Raw genomic sequence first — 17,136 nt, forward strand, 5'->3', positions numbered from 1 at the left:
GTAGGAGCTGGGGCCAGAGACAGGGCTAGAGTCAGGATGGGCTCTGTCCTGCCACTCCCACCTCCCACACCTGCGCCGGGAAAGTTGAACCTGAGACAAAGGTTGGCATGAGTCCAGGGGCCAAGACTGGGGCACTGGGCATGGTACAAGGAGGGAGGGAAGAAAAGCCCATGCAAAGCAGTGTGCCCCAGTTGGTCACCACTGGAGGGGCGCTGGAGAATAAGAGCTGTCTCGGAGAGCTTTCTGTGATGCGGAGAACTCTGTTTCCCAGTACTGCATTCACTAGCCACATGTGGGTGACTGAAATGTGACTCGTGAGATGGAGGACTGAATTTTTTATTTCTTTTTAAGTAATTTTTATTATGGATTATGCATAGACTGCATTTTCAAGTTGCAGGTCGAAGAGGTGGATAACTTTTCATTTATTCACTATCATTGTCCCCTGTCGCCCCAGGGGGCGTTACTCCCCACAGTCCCGTTAGGCTTTGTGGGTGCAGGCAGTTTCTACAGGCACCATCCCAACTTCCTAGGCCACTGCTACATCAGATTAGCTATAGAGGCAAAACAGGTTCTCTTGGGGGTGTAACAGAGGCAGGAGCTGGCGAGATACTGGTGTGTGAGGCTGTTTGCAACAGACATGGTTCTCCAAGCTGAGTGGGCACCAGGAGCTCCTGGACAGCTTGCTGTCAGATTGCTGATGGCCAGCTCTAGGGCTTATGATGTGCCCTGTGCATGCCATGCATCTGATGGTCAGGATGCCCCTGATGCTGGTCACATAATCACAACTCTAGAGTTCTTGGCCAAATGGAAAATGTGGGGCAGAGGACATGAGTTAGAGCTCAGGTGACCAACCATCCCGGTTTGCCTAGGACTACGGGCAGGAGTTGCCCTGAAACATGAGACTTTCAAGAGTCAAAACCAGCACAGTCCTGAAATAATGGGGACAAGTCAATCTGATCACCCTTGCTGGAGGTGTCTTAGCACACCGCCACCTGTGCCTCAGAGACTTCACCTGCTAAATGGGAAGTTTAGACACAGTCCTTCTCGCCTCTCAGGGTATTTGTGGAGAATCAGGGTGATGGGATAGTGCCTGAGAAATTTTAGTGTCGGGCTTTAAAGTGAGCTCCTTCTCCAAAAGCAGAGGGTCTAAATGATCTCTTGGAGCTAGAGATCCCTAACCTTTGAAGAGCATCCAGACCTGCAGCCCCAGTGAAGACACCAGCCTCTCTGTTCAGGTCCTGATTGTAACAGAGACGATGTTGGCAGTCTGCAGAATGAAGAGTAAGGCAAGGTGCCACAGGGCCTTGGATTCATACCTGGCTGTGGGTTTTGTTGTTAACTGTGACGTTTTCAAGGAAAGCTGGGGAGACTCTTTGGACCATTTCTGCTTCACAAATCAATTAAATATTTATTGATATTTTTGGAAAAATGTTCAAGTCTTCTGCCCATTTTTTGTTTTTAGGTGTTGAGTTTGATAACTGCTTTATAGATTTTGGATACTAGCCCTTTATCGGCTAGGTCACTTGCAAATAACTTCTCCCATTCCCTAGCTTGCCTTTTAGTTTGGTTGATTGTTTCCTTTGTTGTGCAAAAGATTTTTATCTTGAGTCTCAATAGTTCATTTGTGCTTTTGTTTCCCTTGCCTTTGGAGATGGTCTAGCAAGAAGTTACTGTGGCCAAGGCCAAAGAGGTTTCTGGTGAGCCCAGTGATGGGTATTAAGGAGGGCAGGGATTGCATGGAGCACTGGGTGGTTATACTCAAACAATGAATCATGGAACACTACATCAAAAACTGATGATATACTATATGGTGATTAACATAACATAATAATAAAAAAAGGTTTCTGCCTGTGTTCTCTTCTAGGATTTTGATGGTTTCCTGTCTCACATTTAGGTCTTTCATCCATTTTGAGTCTGTATTTGTGGTTGGTGTAAGGAAATGGTCCAGTTTCATTTTTCTGCATGTGGCTGTCCAATTTTCCCAACACCATTTGTTAAAGAGACTGTCTTTTATCCATTGGGTATTCTTTCCTGCTTTCTTGAAGATTAGTTGACCATAGACTTGTAGGTCTCTCTATTGTGTTCCATTGATATGTCCCAGCGTGGCTAACACTAACAACACAAGAAACAACAGATGTTGGTGAGGATGAGGAGAAAGGGGAATTCTCTTGTACTATTAGTGGGAATGCAAACTGATGCAGCCATTCTGGAGAACAGTATGGAGATTCATCAAAATGTTAAAAATAGAACTACCCTATGATATAGCAACTGTACTACTAGGAATTTACCCAAAGGATACAAAAGTATAGATTCAAAGGGATACATGCCCCCTATGTTTATTACAGCATTATCAACAAAAGCCAAACTGGAGAAAGCCCAAATGTCCACTGGCTAATGAATGGATAGAGAAGAAGTAGTGTGTGTGTGTGTGTGTGTGTGTGTGTGTGTGTGTGTGTGATGGAATATTACTCAGACATCAAAAAGAATGAAGTCTTCCCATTTGCAATGGCATGAGTGGAGCTAGAGTGTATTATGCTAACTGAAATAAGTTAGAGAAAGACAAATACCATATGATCTTACTCAAATGTGGAATTTAAGAAAGAAAACAGATGAACATATGGGAAGGGGGAAACGAAAAAAAAGGAGAGAGGTAAACAAGGCATGAGAGACTCTTAACAGAGAACAAACTGAGGGTGTTGGAGGGATGTGGGTGGGGGCATGGGGTAAGTGGAGGATGGGGATTAAGGAGGGCACTTGTGATGATGAGCATTGAGTATTGTATGTAAGTGATGAATCACTGAATTCTACTCCAGAAACTAATATTACTCTATATGCTATCTAAAATTTAAATAAATAGGGTAAAAATAAAACTTGAAAACGATTAAAAATAAATTAAAAAAATGAATTGTTCTGGGCGGGGCGGCCGGGTGCTCAGGAGTGCGGCAGCGGCGGCTGGAGCGCAGCAGCCGGCCTCTCGCACCGCAGCCTGCCCGCCAGCCCGCGGCCGCCGCCCGGAGCGATGGCCGGGAGCAGCTCGCTGGAGGCGGTGCGGAGGAAAATCCGGAGCTTGCAGGAGCAGGCGGACGCCGCGGAGGAGCACGCGGGCAGTCTGCAGCGCGAGCTGGACTACGAGAGGAAGCTGAGGGAGACCGCTGAAGCCGACGTAGCTTCTCTGAACAGACGCATCCAGCTGGTTGAGGAAGAGTTGGATCGTGCCCAAGAGCGACTGGCAACAGCTTTGCAGAAGCTGGAGGAGGCCGAGAAGGCCGCAGACGAGAGCGAGAGAGGCATGAAAGTCATTGAAAGTCGAGCCCAAAAAGACGAGGAGAAAATGGAAATTCAGGAGATCCAACTGAAAGAGGCCAAGCACATCGCTGAAGATGCCGACCGCAAGTATGAAGAGGTGGCCCGTAAGCTGGTCATCATTGAGAGTGACCTGGAACGCGCGGAGGAGCGGGCCGAACTCTCGGAAAGCCAAGTCCGACAGCTGGAAGAACAATTAAGAATAATGGATCAGACCTTGAAAGCATTAATGGCTGCAGAGGATAAGTACTCGCAGAAGGAAGACAAATATGAGGAAGAGATCAAGGTCCTTTCTGACAAGCTGAAGGAGGCCGAGACTCGGGCTGAGTTTGCAGAGAGGTCAGTAACTAAATTGGAGAAAAGCATTGATGACTTAGAAGATAAGTTTCTTTGCTTCACTTCTCCCGAGACCCCTTCATCAAGCTGGCTGTCCCACCTCTCTGAGCTCTGCAGTATGTCTCTTCTCCAGCTGACCTGGCTCGTTCCTTTAGCCTCCAGCCTAAGGGCCAGGCACACTGCTTTCCATTGTACAGAAGCCCCTCGTTTCAGTGTCAAATAAACACTGTGCAAGCTGTTAAAAAAAAAAAAAAAAAAAAAAAAAATTGTTATTGATTATCTTCTCTGTTCAGCCCTGTATACATAGGAGCAAACAGGAGGTATGTAGATCTTGTTCCTTGCTCCAGTGATGTCCCTGATGAATTAAAGGAAAAGAACGGTTTGACAAGGCACATCCCCAGTTCCCAATTACAGTCAGGCAGACCTATACATGGCCTCTTCTTCTCTCTCTATTTTCTGTCTACCCATAGGCATGAGAGTGTGCCTGGCTGCCTGCCCGCCCAGCCTTAGTCTGTGAGCACACTGAGAGCAGGGACCATGTCTTGCCTCTCTTCCTATTCCCACACTTAGCTCCGAGCGTGGTGTGGAGCTGCCAACTGGGGATTGTTTGCTGAAGGGGAAGAGGGGCCTGCTTGGTTGTGCATGCTGACTTGTGAGACATACATGCAGAGACGGGGCTGAAGGGCAGCTGGAGAAGCAGCAGGGCCTGAAGACGCTAAGGCAGGTACTGGGCTATCTGGATGGGCTGGCTTTTTACAGGCAAAGAGGTAAGAGACCATGTACCTGGCCATGGACCAGCAATAGCCAAGGCTCAGATGCTGAGGAGATCCCGGAAAGTGTTGGTGAGAGGGAGCCCAGCCTGGCTGGAATGAGGAATCAGACTGGTCAGTAGAAGGAAAAGAGACTGGCTCAGTCTGAGGACCAGAATGAATGAGGGGCCTCCATAGCCCAGCTGAGGACGAGGCATCATGCATCAGAGAAGAGCACAACAGTAAGCAGAGGTTTTTGAGGTTGAGAGAGGACAAGATCTTTCAGGCTTCCAGGATGTTGTATGATATGTTAGGGGATGTCTGAACAGCTTAAAAAGTACAGTTAGTAAAATACGACTCAGCAACCCAAATCAGTGAATTATTATATAAAAACACCATGGATGAATCTCAAAACCATTCTGCTATGTGAAAGAATTTAGGCCAAACAGACAAACTAAAGGACACCCTGTGTGATTCCATTTATATACAGTTCTAAAAAATGAAAACTAATCTCTGAAGACAGAATGCAGATCAGTGGTTGCCTGCAGAAGGTAGCAGAGGGAGAAGTGGATTGTGAATGGACTTTGCAGAAATATTTGGGGGTGATAAAAATGCTTGTGGTTTCAACTACTATAGTAATGGTTTCATGGTATATACATCTGTCCACACTGGTCAACACGAACACTTCAATGTGTGCAGTTTCTTGTAAAGAGAAACCATAACATTAGTGGAAGTTGAAAAACAGTTTACTTTTTTTTTTTCTTTAAGATTTTATTTATTTATTTGACAGTGTAAGAGCACACAAGCAGGGGAGCAGCAGAGGGAGAGGGAGAAGCAGACTCCCGACTGAGCAGGGAGCCCGACGCAGGGCTTGATCCCAGGACCCGGAGATCATGACCTGAGCTTCAAGTGGATATTTAACCAACTGAGCGACCCAGATGCCCCAAAATTTACGTTCTTAAGAAAAAGGCAGAATTTTATATATCAGTTCATGTAATTCTCTCAAGCAGCCAAGAATGTAAATATTAAATTCCCATTTTACAAACTCGTAACTGAAGCTCAGAGATGTCCAGTGACTTACCCAGGGTCACACAGTTTGGGAGTGATGGGTGGAGCCAGAAGTCAAACACAGGTCTGTCCAGTCTCCAAATCAGTGTGTCCTTTACTGTATCAGTGCCTCTCAAACTTGAATCTCCTTCTGAGAGTATGCCCCAGTGATCTGGAGGAGAGATGGATGAACTGATGAGCCACATAGCACTTTCAAAACCTCAGAGGATTTCCTCTCATCTTCCCAAAGGGGTTTAAATCAGAAGAGAGTTCTACCTTATGATTATCAGGGTGATTCTGGCTCAGATTTGTAACCCACCCAAGTGATCTTTAATCATGTCCTCTTCTCAATAGACAAAGCATAACCTTAATTTGGAAAGCAATTGGCGCTTATTTGTGGAACATAAGGAATAGCATGGAGGACATTAGGAGAAGGAAGGGAAAAAATGAAGCGGGTGGGGGAAGTCAGAGGGGGAAATGAACCATGAGAGACTATGGACTCTGGGAAACAAATTGAGGGTTTTGGCGGGGGCTGGGGGGGTGGGTGAGCCCGGTGATGAGTATTAAGGAGGGCACATATTGCATGGAGCACTGGGTGTTATACACAAACAATGCATCATGGAACGCTACATCAAAAAGTAATGATATACTGTTTGGTGACTAACATAACATAATAATAAAAAGTATAAAAAATGCAATAAAATATTAGGGACTTAAAAAACAAAAAAAAATAAAAGTTTAAATGCTTTCAAATAAAACAAACAAAAAGCCATCAGCAGCATAGGAAATAAGAGGGTCAGAGATGGATGTGGACAACTCAATATGTATCTCATCAGCTATATACCTGTCATAATGTTTGAATATTTAATCATTAACATTAGATAAACAAAAATAGAAGTATAAGTTTGAGGAAAGTAAGAAAAGAGGATGGGAAGAAAAATGAAAGAAGGAACTTGGAAGGAGGGAGAAGAGAAAGGAAGGAAGAGATGAAGGGAAAAAGATCTCTGCTTTGGGGCATATGCCAAGTGCATAACCAAGTCATTTTCCTGGCCCCTGCCCTCTCCAGCTAAGATCCTTAGCAGTAAGAGTGAGGATCTCACCAATCCCCTGGGACCCTCCTAGATACCTTACTCTTTTGAGAAAGATTCTCTTGCAATCACTGAACACCATTTCCTGGAATTGTTGGAGACATTCCTCAGTGCTAGCTGAAAAATCATCACAGTGAATTGGGATACTTTGATTCCCTAAACTTTTTGGTGGAATTCAGCCTCCCAAGTGTAGGACAGAATTTCTGAGGTTTGTATATTGGATTTGGGATGATCGATTGTTTTGATTTTCCTTCTTCTCACCAAGTTCCAGTTACCATCTCCTTCTTTCCACCAATACCACTGATATTAATTATTGTTTAAAATGCCAGCATTGATGCTGTGGAAGGTCCCATTAACACTTCCAAGGGATTTGTATAAAAACAACTGTGAACCAGGCTTGGACACTAATGAATTAATCTATAAATTGGGAAAATCTGGCTGCTTCTGAGTTGACACTCTCCACAGCCTCCGAATGAGCTGGATTCTTTCTATCCATCCTTAATACCTACCTCTTCAGATCTCAACAGCCTCCCCAAACACTTCTCCTCCCCTACCCTGGTGCCCTCTTTCTCCTCGCTAGAGTCATGTTGCTGCTATTGTATTATTGCCCTCAACACTGCTGAAATCCTCTGGGATCTTTACTGTTTTCTCCCTGAGAAGAAGGACTCGTGGTTATTCTCATTTGTATCCACAGGACCAATCATTAAGTAGCCCCAATAGCTAATATGAGTTATTACTGTGTGCCAGGCATCATTGCAAGAGCTTTAACTTGTATGAATCCTTTGTTCTTCAGAACTATATGAGATGAGCTGTGGTATCATGCCCCTTATATAGATGGGGAAACTTGCCCAAGGTCAAAAAGCTAAGAAATGAAAGTGTTAGGATTTAAGCCCAGACAGCTTGTTTCAGAGTCCAATTTCAAAGTTTGCTGATATCCAGTGAGTTGTGTTTTTAGGAATGGAGGTCTTTCTTCAGGTACCTAGTTAATCTCTGCAACTAGCCAAAAACTGAAGCTGAAGGAGTAACCCAGGGACCAGAGCCTAATTCCATAGCACTCTTCCATCTGTGATACAATGCTAACCAGAACTCTACTCTGTTTCAGATCCCTTCATGCCTCCTCATTGGCTTCAGAATCAAGGCTGAACACTTGAACAAAGCTTTACTCCTTTCCTTCTTTAACAAAGACCAACACATCATAGGTGACATCATTAATATTTGTTGAATGAATGAATGAATGCAGTAGAAGATACACCCATGTGAGGGCAAGGTTTAACAATCGTTGCCTTTCTAAAATCACATGCCTGCCATCTTGATCATGAACTAAAAATATAACCCCATCAATAGTCTCCTATATAAGTTTCTTATACATCAGATAAGATTTAAAAGCCCAAAACATAGAATTTTATCAGGATCCTCATTTATGCTAATGATGACAAATTTTCATATTGAGGCAGGGAAAATTGTGTTTTCAGGTTAGAAACAGGGCTTGAGAGGCATGTAAAATAGTCTCGGAAGCCTCTTTGACCAGTCTGCTAGATGCTGAACAGGCATTTTTCAGGCTTTTAAACCAGACTTTATGTAAAAGGTGGAGAAATAAAGATCAAAAGTCCCTTTAGTGCTCTAATTTTGCTAGCAGGCATCAGAAAAGATTTTCATTTTTTTTGCATGTTTAAGATAATGATAGACTCTGGAATTGTCTTGGAGCTCCCATTTTATGAACTTTTTTGAGCTTGGTTTGCAATGTGTTTGAGTTCATCTTGCATTCATTTACTGAGTCCCTCTCATGAGTTAAGGACTGGGGTTAGCCCCAGATTGGGCTTTGGGGGTGCTGGTAATATAGGGAGCTTCAGAGGTGACTAAGAGGACAGAGTTCTGCCTTCAGGGAGCTTCTTATTACTGAGAGCACTAATAGGGCAGGTGGCAGAGTGCTGGAGAGCATCCCTCGGGAAGGAATGCATTGATTGGGACTACAGAATACCAGTTCAGCTGTTGGAGGGGCAGCCTTTGAAGTGGGGTTGAGGGAGGGGGTGGGATTGCTGCAAATGAAGAGAAGGACAAGGTGGGGAAGAAAAGGGCATCCCTGTGTCTTGTTGTGAGGAGCTCACAGACCATGGGGTAGACAGAACCCAAACATAGTGTAACCAACAAGTGAGGCCGGAAAGGCTCTTCCCTGGTTGAGGTCTTCGCAGGGTCCTGGCTTACCCTCCAGTTTGGAGTATGACATGAATAACGAAGATGTAGGCATGGGTATTCTGATTCACACTTCATCCTCTGTCCTCAGACACCTCTCCTTCTCAAGCTGATGACCCCTCCCTTTCTGAGACACCTCTCCCTTGGATTCTGTGATTTCATTGTCTCACTGAGCATTCCTTGTCAGTCCCTTTGCTGCCTCCCTCCTCTTCTTCCACCAGATAGCCAGATATCAGAAGTCTTTTATTTGCTATTTTTACACTTTCCACCCTCTCCAGGCTGGACCTCTCGTGAACTCCGGGCTGCCATATTGCCAGGTCTACTGGGTATCTCTAATCCACTGTTTCACATGCACTTTGAATCCAATGTCAAAAGCAGAGCTCCATCCCCTCCTCCCACTTTAAATGGCTGCCCCTCAGTCCTCTCCATCTAAAGTCAAGCCACAATCATCCTTGACTCATCCCTGCCCATCTGCACCACAAGACCCATTTTACCAGTGCAGCTGCAACTTTAAAACATCCCCTAGATCAGTGTACCCTTCCTGACTCCACAGCCACATTATCTCCCACCTGGAGGACCTTATGAGCCTCCTGGCTGGTCTCCCTTCTCCTGTTCTTCTTGCCACTTTTCAGTACATTCTTCATTCAAAGCTGGAGAGTCTTTTTAAAGCAAATTCCAGATCATATTTCTACCTTGTTTAATTCAATTCAAAGAATTTCCAATGCTCTGAAGATAAAGAACAACTCCTCATCCCCTGGCCTACCAAGCCCCATGGCCTGGCTGAAGCCTGCCTCCTGCACTTTACCGCCACTGTTCTTTCCCTTGCTTCAAGACATGTGCACTGTGTGGCCTCTCTCTTTTCTTCCAATGGGCTGGGCCTTTGCACGTGCTGCTCCCTCTCTGGGTTGCTGTTGCTCTGTTTTTCCCATGGCTGGTATGAACTAGACACTGTGAAAACCTTAGCCCAAATAGCTCCTCCTCAATTAGGCCTACTCTGACTCACCCAGTTAGCTGTATCCTCCATACTTGTTTCTTTCCTAACTGCCCCATTAAATCAAGACTCCCCTCACCCACACACACAAGGCCATTATCGGCCTTGAACAGAGCTACGTCCTGAGCTGGCCAAGCACGAACTCCTTAGCAAGTCCTTGTTGAAGAATGAACCGATGGATACCCCTACCCACAAACTGCAACAGTGATCTCTCTCCACCCCAACATTGCTGGGTGCCTGTTAGACCAGCCACTACACAAAGAAGAGAGTTATGCAGGACTTAGGGTCAAAAGACTTGGATGTAAACCCGCATTCCACTCTTTCTTAGTCAAGTGACATTAAACAAGTGACTTACTCTCTCTCTCTTTCTCTCTCTCTCTCTCTCTCTCTCTCTCTCTCTTTCTCGGGCTCGATTCCCTCGTGTGCTAAAGGAGTGTGGGGATAACAACACACCTCTGAGAGCATGAGGCTTTGTGAGTGTGCTGTATAGATTACAGAGTACTTTGTCATGGCATGCACTGCACGTAGCAGTCCTGCTCGGGGTAGCTAGTGTCATGTTTATTTTTAGCCAATGGGAAGGCAGGGGCTCCGTGAGGTGGGGGATGAATTTTCCCCCCCACCTTTGACATGTGAGTTTATCAACCCCTGCCCTCAAGGAGCATCCGTTTTCTCTCTCCCTCCCTCCCTTCTCCCTAAAATTCTGTAGCTATACTTAGTTTCATACGTATTGTTTTGCCAGTTTTCTAGGAAAAAATGATAGCCTGTTTGTCTTTATATTCATTCTGTTCTAAGCAAGGGTGATCATAGGATCATACTTTCATATGTTGATTGACAGTTTATATTTCGTCTGTAAATTGCCTGTTCATTTCTATTGGGGGGACGATAACTGAACTTTTAGTTATGACGCTGAAGTCAGTCTGGGTGTTAGGGATTTTAGCCTCTCATCATTGCATAAGTTAAAATATTTCCCTAGATTTTGACTTTTCCTTTCAACCTTATTTTTCATAGTTTTTCCTTTACAGAAAGGCTTATTAAAAATTATAAAAGGATTTATTCACCTTTTTGTTCAACATTAATGTACTTGCATTATTTACATGTAAATCCTTAATCTTTCCGAAACATATTTCAGTATAAAAAGCAATGTAAAGCTCTAGCTATATTTTTTTTTCCCTGAAGAGTGATACAGCTGCCACAACTTTTCTCTGTTAAATAGTCCTCCCAGCCCCCACTCACTCCGATTTCCATTGCAGCCCTAACACCTGGATTTATTTATGAATTCTTCATGATATGTCCTGATTCATTTGTCTTTTCTTGTGCCTTCAACTCACAGCTTCCTACTTTCTTCTGTCTTAGGATCTAGAAGGATCTTCTGTTCTGAAGACCCGGACAGTCCTCACATATTTGCTCTTAAAGATGATCTTTAGGATTTTTAGAATCACTGTGTCTGTTCCTTAAAAACCATCCAGTTGGAAAGTTCATGGGGGCAGGGTGTGGAGATTTAAGATGCTGATCCATACTGTAGTCGATCTCTGAGAAGTCTGGTCCTTCTCCGCATCTCCCTACACCTCTGTCCATTCACCCCTTGCCTCCATTGCTGTAGTGGACTTTGACATCCCATTGTCCTCTCACTTTGCATTTCTTGGATTACTAGTAAGGGCGAGCATCTCGTCAGATGTTCATAGCTCACTTGTTATATTTTTATGGACTCTCCCTTTTATACTTTAATTGGGATGCTCTTTCCTTCCTGATTCTTTATCATATACAACACAAACATTTTAAAAATTCATTTGACATTTATTTTCCCTATAGAAATTTTTGAATTTATATATTGTGCCTGACACATAATAGGAGCTTAATAAATATTAGTTGAATGTTAAATTAATGAAGTGAAATCTACCAGTATTTTCTTTATGGTTTCTGGAGTGGACCATCTCCCCTGTGAAGACTGTGCTTTATTATTTCTAATCATAGCAAAGGCTTTCCTGTCACATCTATTTTTCTATTAGCTCCTCATAACTACCCTGCTAGGTAGAAAGAAAAGGTGTAATGTGAGTTAATTCTCAAATTGAGAACCTGAGGTTCAGGAGAGAAATGGCAACAAGCTGGGACAGAGCCAGCAGGAGTGGCCAAGCCAGCCCAGCCAGGAGCTTCTGCCCTCCTGCCAGATGGACAGATGTATGGACAGACAAAATTTGAACTTCAGGAGTCACCTCCTGGGTATGCCCAACTTCCTTCAGGTGAGAGGCACACCTTCCAGCTACTCCTCTGCAAGAAGCTCTCTGGACATTACTTAAAGTGATCAACTTCTTACTAATATTTTGACTAATTAGGAAACATTTGGACTCAATCTGATTTGTTTGTTTGTCAAGGATTTTGGCCAGTTTAGCATTTAGTCTGGGAGCCTCAGTCCTTGAAGTGATCTCTGCATCGCCTGTGAGAATTGATCCTGCATAGAAATCACACAGCCTCTGTGAGGGGGTAGCACCTCATGCCCACTGGTTTCAAGCACATGCAGAGGGGTCTGAGAAACACAGCCACCTCTGGCATCCACTCATAATGAATAATAATAGTTCTTATTCATATGAATGCCTTCGTTACTACATCTTCCTTTTCAGAAGATTTCCCCAAACAACCTTCACTGGATTCTCACAATAAACTTGTGAAGTAATTACCACATAGTGTGGGCTCAGCAAACTTTTTTTGGTAAAGGGCCAGATAGTATATATTTTACTTTGGCTTTGCTGGCCAATGAGCAGACTCAAACAACCGTTTTCTTAGAAGGTTAGAGTCTTTTTTACATCTTATATTTTAAAATATGGAAACCATTCTTAGCTTGTAGGCTGTACAAAAATGGGCACAGAGCTGGGTTTGGCCTGGAGGCCATCGTGTAGCTAATCCCCAGCATATACTATTCTATCTAGTGAATAGATGATGAGTCTGGGGCTCAGAGAAGGTCTCTGACTCCCCATGAATCATCTCTTTCTGAGCATGTGAGCTAATTAATATGTAGAGCTCTGGAGTTCCATCATGATGGCACAACCTAATAATCTTCCATTCATTCATTCATTCATTGCCAACAATTTATCGAGCATCTACTATGAGCCAGAAATTGTGCTAAGAGGTGGGATGGTACAAAGACTAATCATTTAATGATCTAGCTTTCCTTTAGACAGGCCTGCGTACAGTTTCTGGCCTTGCAATATACATGCTGCATGACCTTGAGCAAGTCATGTAACATCTCTGAGCCTCAGTTTTCTCATCTGTAAAATGGGCACAATACAGTTCATCTGTAAAATATAATGTAATAGCCCATTGGACTGCTGTAAATATAGAAGGAAATAATCTATGGAAAATCTTTTTTTTTTTTTTTTTTAAAGATTTTATTTATTTGACAGAGAGAGATCACAAGCAGGCAGAGAGGCAGGCAGAGAGAGAGGAGGAAGCAGGCTCCCTGCTGAGCAGAGAGCCCGATGTGGGGCTCGATCCCAGGACCCTGAGATCATGACCTGAGCCGAAGGCAGCGGCTTAACCCACTGAGCCACCCAGGCGCCCCATCTATGGAAAATCTTCTAAACAGTGCCTGGAGTACAGCGCCCATTAAATGGAGGCTAATAACAATAGTAATGATAATAATAACTATAATTTACATGGGCCTATGAACCTTCAAGGAGCTCACAGTCTAGAGAAAGGGACAAGCATAGAAACATAGCTGCAGTACTGTGATATGAAATGCTGAGGACACAGAGGAGCTGCAAAGAGGTCAGCAGGGAGCAACTGCTTCTGGTACGTCTGGCAGGGTGAGGAAGGTTTGCACCAGGAACAGACCGCAGAAGGAGCAGGAAGCACTAAGCATTTAAGCTCTGGCGGGGGGCCCACCTACCTCACCCTGGGAAGGCCACGGTCAGTGGCCAGGTTCCATAGATGGGAAAGACAAAGTCCAAGGATCACACAAGGAGACTCATTCAGCAGTTCATTCATTTGTCCATAAAATCTTTACTGGACAGGCAAAGGCAATGTACTTTTTTCAAAAGTTCATTGTCCACTGTGGGTGGGAGTGATGAGCACACAAGGGACTAGAATCAAAATGAAGGGGAATAAGGGAAATGCAGACAAGCTGCAGTGGGAGCGAAGAGGCAAAAGGGCAGAAAGCCACCTGGGCAGTGTGGGGCAGAAGGATCACTGGAGCTGAACTAAGAGGATGAGAGAGGGCTTTGCAGAGACAAGGAAGGCACTTCAGTCCTGAGCAAAGGCTGGAATGGAGGATCTGAGGTCTGGACATGGGCTGAGCAGAAATGTCTGTAGCCCCTTTACAGTAAAGAGACTCTGAAGAGTGCCTTACCAGGTGGTGGGCATACAGTGGGCGCCTAATATAAGGCTGGCCTTCAACCTTATCCCCTTCTCCTTGGCTTCAGCACCTCACTACCCTTGAATTCTCCATAGATTGAGGTACTGCCTATTTCCCCTCCACTCAGCCTGATACTACTGGTTCCTAACAACTCAGTGCTGAGTGCTTCCTCCTGCAGGAAGCCCTCCCAAATTACTCCAGGATGCAGTTTTCAGTAATTGTAGTATGTGATCCACCTGAGTGGGAACAGGCCCTGTTCTGGCAGCTGCCTTATAGGAAGGGGATATTCCCCTGGACAGCCACTGGCTCCCCAGACCTTCTTGCATGATTATGTGGGCCTCTCTGCTTCCCATCCCACTTCCTAACCAAACCTGCAGGAGCCCTTAATCCAAAAAATTGTTTGAAAGTTTAGTTTAGAATGAAACATTCTATAATAAGTTCTATTCGGTTTACTAAAGCCCTATTTCAGTTGTAACATGCATACACTATGTGTACATATCTGCACACAGACTCACAGGGAGAATTCATTCCCGTGGTCCTTGCTCATGAGGAGAGGGGGAGTAGGGGGTGGGGTGAGTCTGATGGTGGGTATTCAGGAGGGCACACATTGCTTGGAGCACTGGGTATGGTACATAAACAATGAATCTTGGAACACCAATAAATAAATACATAAATACGTAAAAAGGAGGGGATGAAACCAAGAATAAGGAAGTGCATGTGAGGCCACATCCCATCTGGATCCCCTTCTTTATCTTCTCTGACTGTGTCTTTGTGTCACCCAGTGATCTTCATCTGTGCCCCATGCTGGCCTACATCGACTTTGCTGTGTCATGAAGGGTCCTGCTGGTACAGGCTGGGAAAGTGACTTGCAGAGAAGTCTGGCTCAATGGGCTATGGCTGGGCTCTGTCACACTAGCGGGTTCCCCCCCGATTGAGCTCACACTCACACATGTGGTTTCAGGACCCAGTGAGAGTTACATGACACAAACTTGCCTGCAGTCGCTCCCAGTGAAAGTTTTCTTCCTCCTCTCCTTTGATAGCACTGTTTCTGTGTGTGGCTGGGAGAATGCCACATGGGATGATGGTTTTGTGTATAGCCTCACCTTTGGAGGGAAGAGAGCAACTTCTAAATTGTTCACAATTTGGAAAGGTCTCCTCTTGTTGCTCAGAAGACTACAGCTTGACTTCCTCGCTTGGAGCTATTGCCCAGAAAGCAGCCTTCCCTCCACCTCCAACCCCTTCCCACCAGCTCTGTAGGATTTCCTGTGTAATGATCCCCATGGGTAAGGTCCTCAAATCTACAGTTTAGCGAAAACCTCAAGGCAGCTTTATGCATCATGTTTCAGAAATCCACACGCAGGGCCAGACCAGAATTAGGCCCTCTGTGAATGATTGCATTTGGGAGTTTATAAGCCTTGCTTATAAAATCAGTCTGTGTTACTGATTCATGTCCTTCAGACCCCAACCACTACAAGACCCTCCTCTCTCACCTGCCTCCCTTCCTTCTTGCCTTTCTTCCTTCAGCGTGTGCAAAACTTGCAGCTTGCAGCCCTTACAGTAATTTCTTCCTGGGTACCAAGCCCTTTCTTTGGCATCCAGCATGCAGGACTGAAAACCTCCCAGCTCTGCAGCAGACACTTGACATTGGAGAGCATAGACAAGGAAAGCTAGGAATGCAAAACTGGGGGATCGGTGCCATCATGGAGGCACCAGGGTTCCCTTGGGGCTGGGGCTCTGAAGCAGATTTCCAGAGGTGTGTTTGAGACACATCTGAGGATGAGGAGGGGCAAAGGCCATGAGGAGCTGAGGAATATCCTCGGACAGAGTATTTGTGCCCTTTGCTCTTGGGACCTCCTTACAATCCTAAAAATTATTGAGGACCACAAAGAGTTTATTCGTGTAGGTTATATCTGTTGATACTTACTGATTAAATGTTTTGTTAAATTATTAAATGTTTTAGAAACTTCTTAATTCAGTAATAATCAACCTATCACATGTCAACATAACATTCTTCTGAAAAATAACTATATTGCCCCAAACCAAGTGAATCCAACAAGAAGAGTGGCATTGCTTTACATTACAGCCAATCTCTTAAATAGCTAACTTGCGAGAAGACCGCAGATTCTCACTGCTACTTTTTCACTTGATTTGTTGCAATAAGTGGTATAGCTGTGTGTAGTTTGGAAAACTCGCTGTACATTCATGAGTTACTAGAAGTGAAAAAGAAACATCTTCAGGAAATTATGAAAATAGTTTTGAGCACATGGACTCTCCTCCAAAAGGGTCACCAAGAACTCCAGGGATCCCTGGACAGCACTTGGAGAATCTCTGTTTTGGAAACAGGAAGCCCAAGGATTTATAATGGGCTAATCTGCTAAGCTTTGGGCTTCTGCTGTGTAGGCAGGGGGCCGAGTGCCTCTCCTGGAAGCTCTGAGTCTGTCAGGCAACACCTCCCCACTTCCACCCCTCACCAGCAGGACAAATGGGAAATGTGGAGCTGTAAACGCAGCACAAAGGTGGAGTTTCCTCCAGCTCTTACAGGCATTGTTGCAGTTTGGGTGCTCAGATTGCTGCAAAATCTCCAGGCCTGTTCTTAAAGCACATGTACTTTTAAGAAGGCATATAGCAAGCTATTCTGTGTGTGGACTGGCCTTCAATTTCCATCAATGACATGGTTTGTATACCATTATAGAACAGCATTAACATTCTTTTATTAAAAAGTCACTAGGACCAACATCTTAATATTTGGAACGTTGTGATCCTTTGAGGCTTGGATGAGTCTTGCCAATTTTTGCTGTTGTTGTTTTCTGGACCAGGGGTGGGGGGAGATACAACACGATCCCAGAACCAGAGGCATGACTCTGTTAGTGCAAGGCTGGGTGAGCTGTCAGAAGGCCCGTGACATTGGAAACCACTTGTTAGCTGTGCTGACATACAGGGGCCGTATTTATGAGCTACATAATTGAATAAAGATGGGTTTATAGATGAAAAAAAAGAACGCGAGAGGAAATGGTGAATAACTGTGTTCATTCGGCTCCCTTGGGATTGGGCTGTTTTCTGCTTCCTTGCTATTAATGAAAAGAAATC

At 44.5% G+C, this 17,136-nt stretch overlaps 1 protein-coding gene and 1 pseudogene across 2 annotated transcripts in view; both read left to right on the top strand.

Annotated features, from left to right (window-relative positions):
- The window catches only part of LOC111154971 (calsyntenin 2), a 366,874-nt gene that overhangs the window by 107,689 nt on the left and 242,049 nt on the right, over positions 1–17,136 (top strand). The window lies entirely within an intron of this gene.
- LOC111155045 lies at positions 2,998–3,876 on the top strand (annotated as a pseudogene). Its single transcript, XR_002641116.1, has one exon. The product of XR_002641116.1 is annotated as a tropomyosin alpha-3 chain pseudogene (transcript).

The sequence above is a fragment of the Enhydra lutris genome, unplaced genomic scaffold (genome assembly GCF_002288905.1).
Source record: "Enhydra lutris kenyoni isolate GAN:26980312 unplaced genomic scaffold, ASM228890v2 scaffoldscaffold39, whole genome shotgun sequence".
Lineage (NCBI taxonomy): Eukaryota > Metazoa > Chordata > Mammalia > Carnivora > Mustelidae > Enhydra > Enhydra lutris.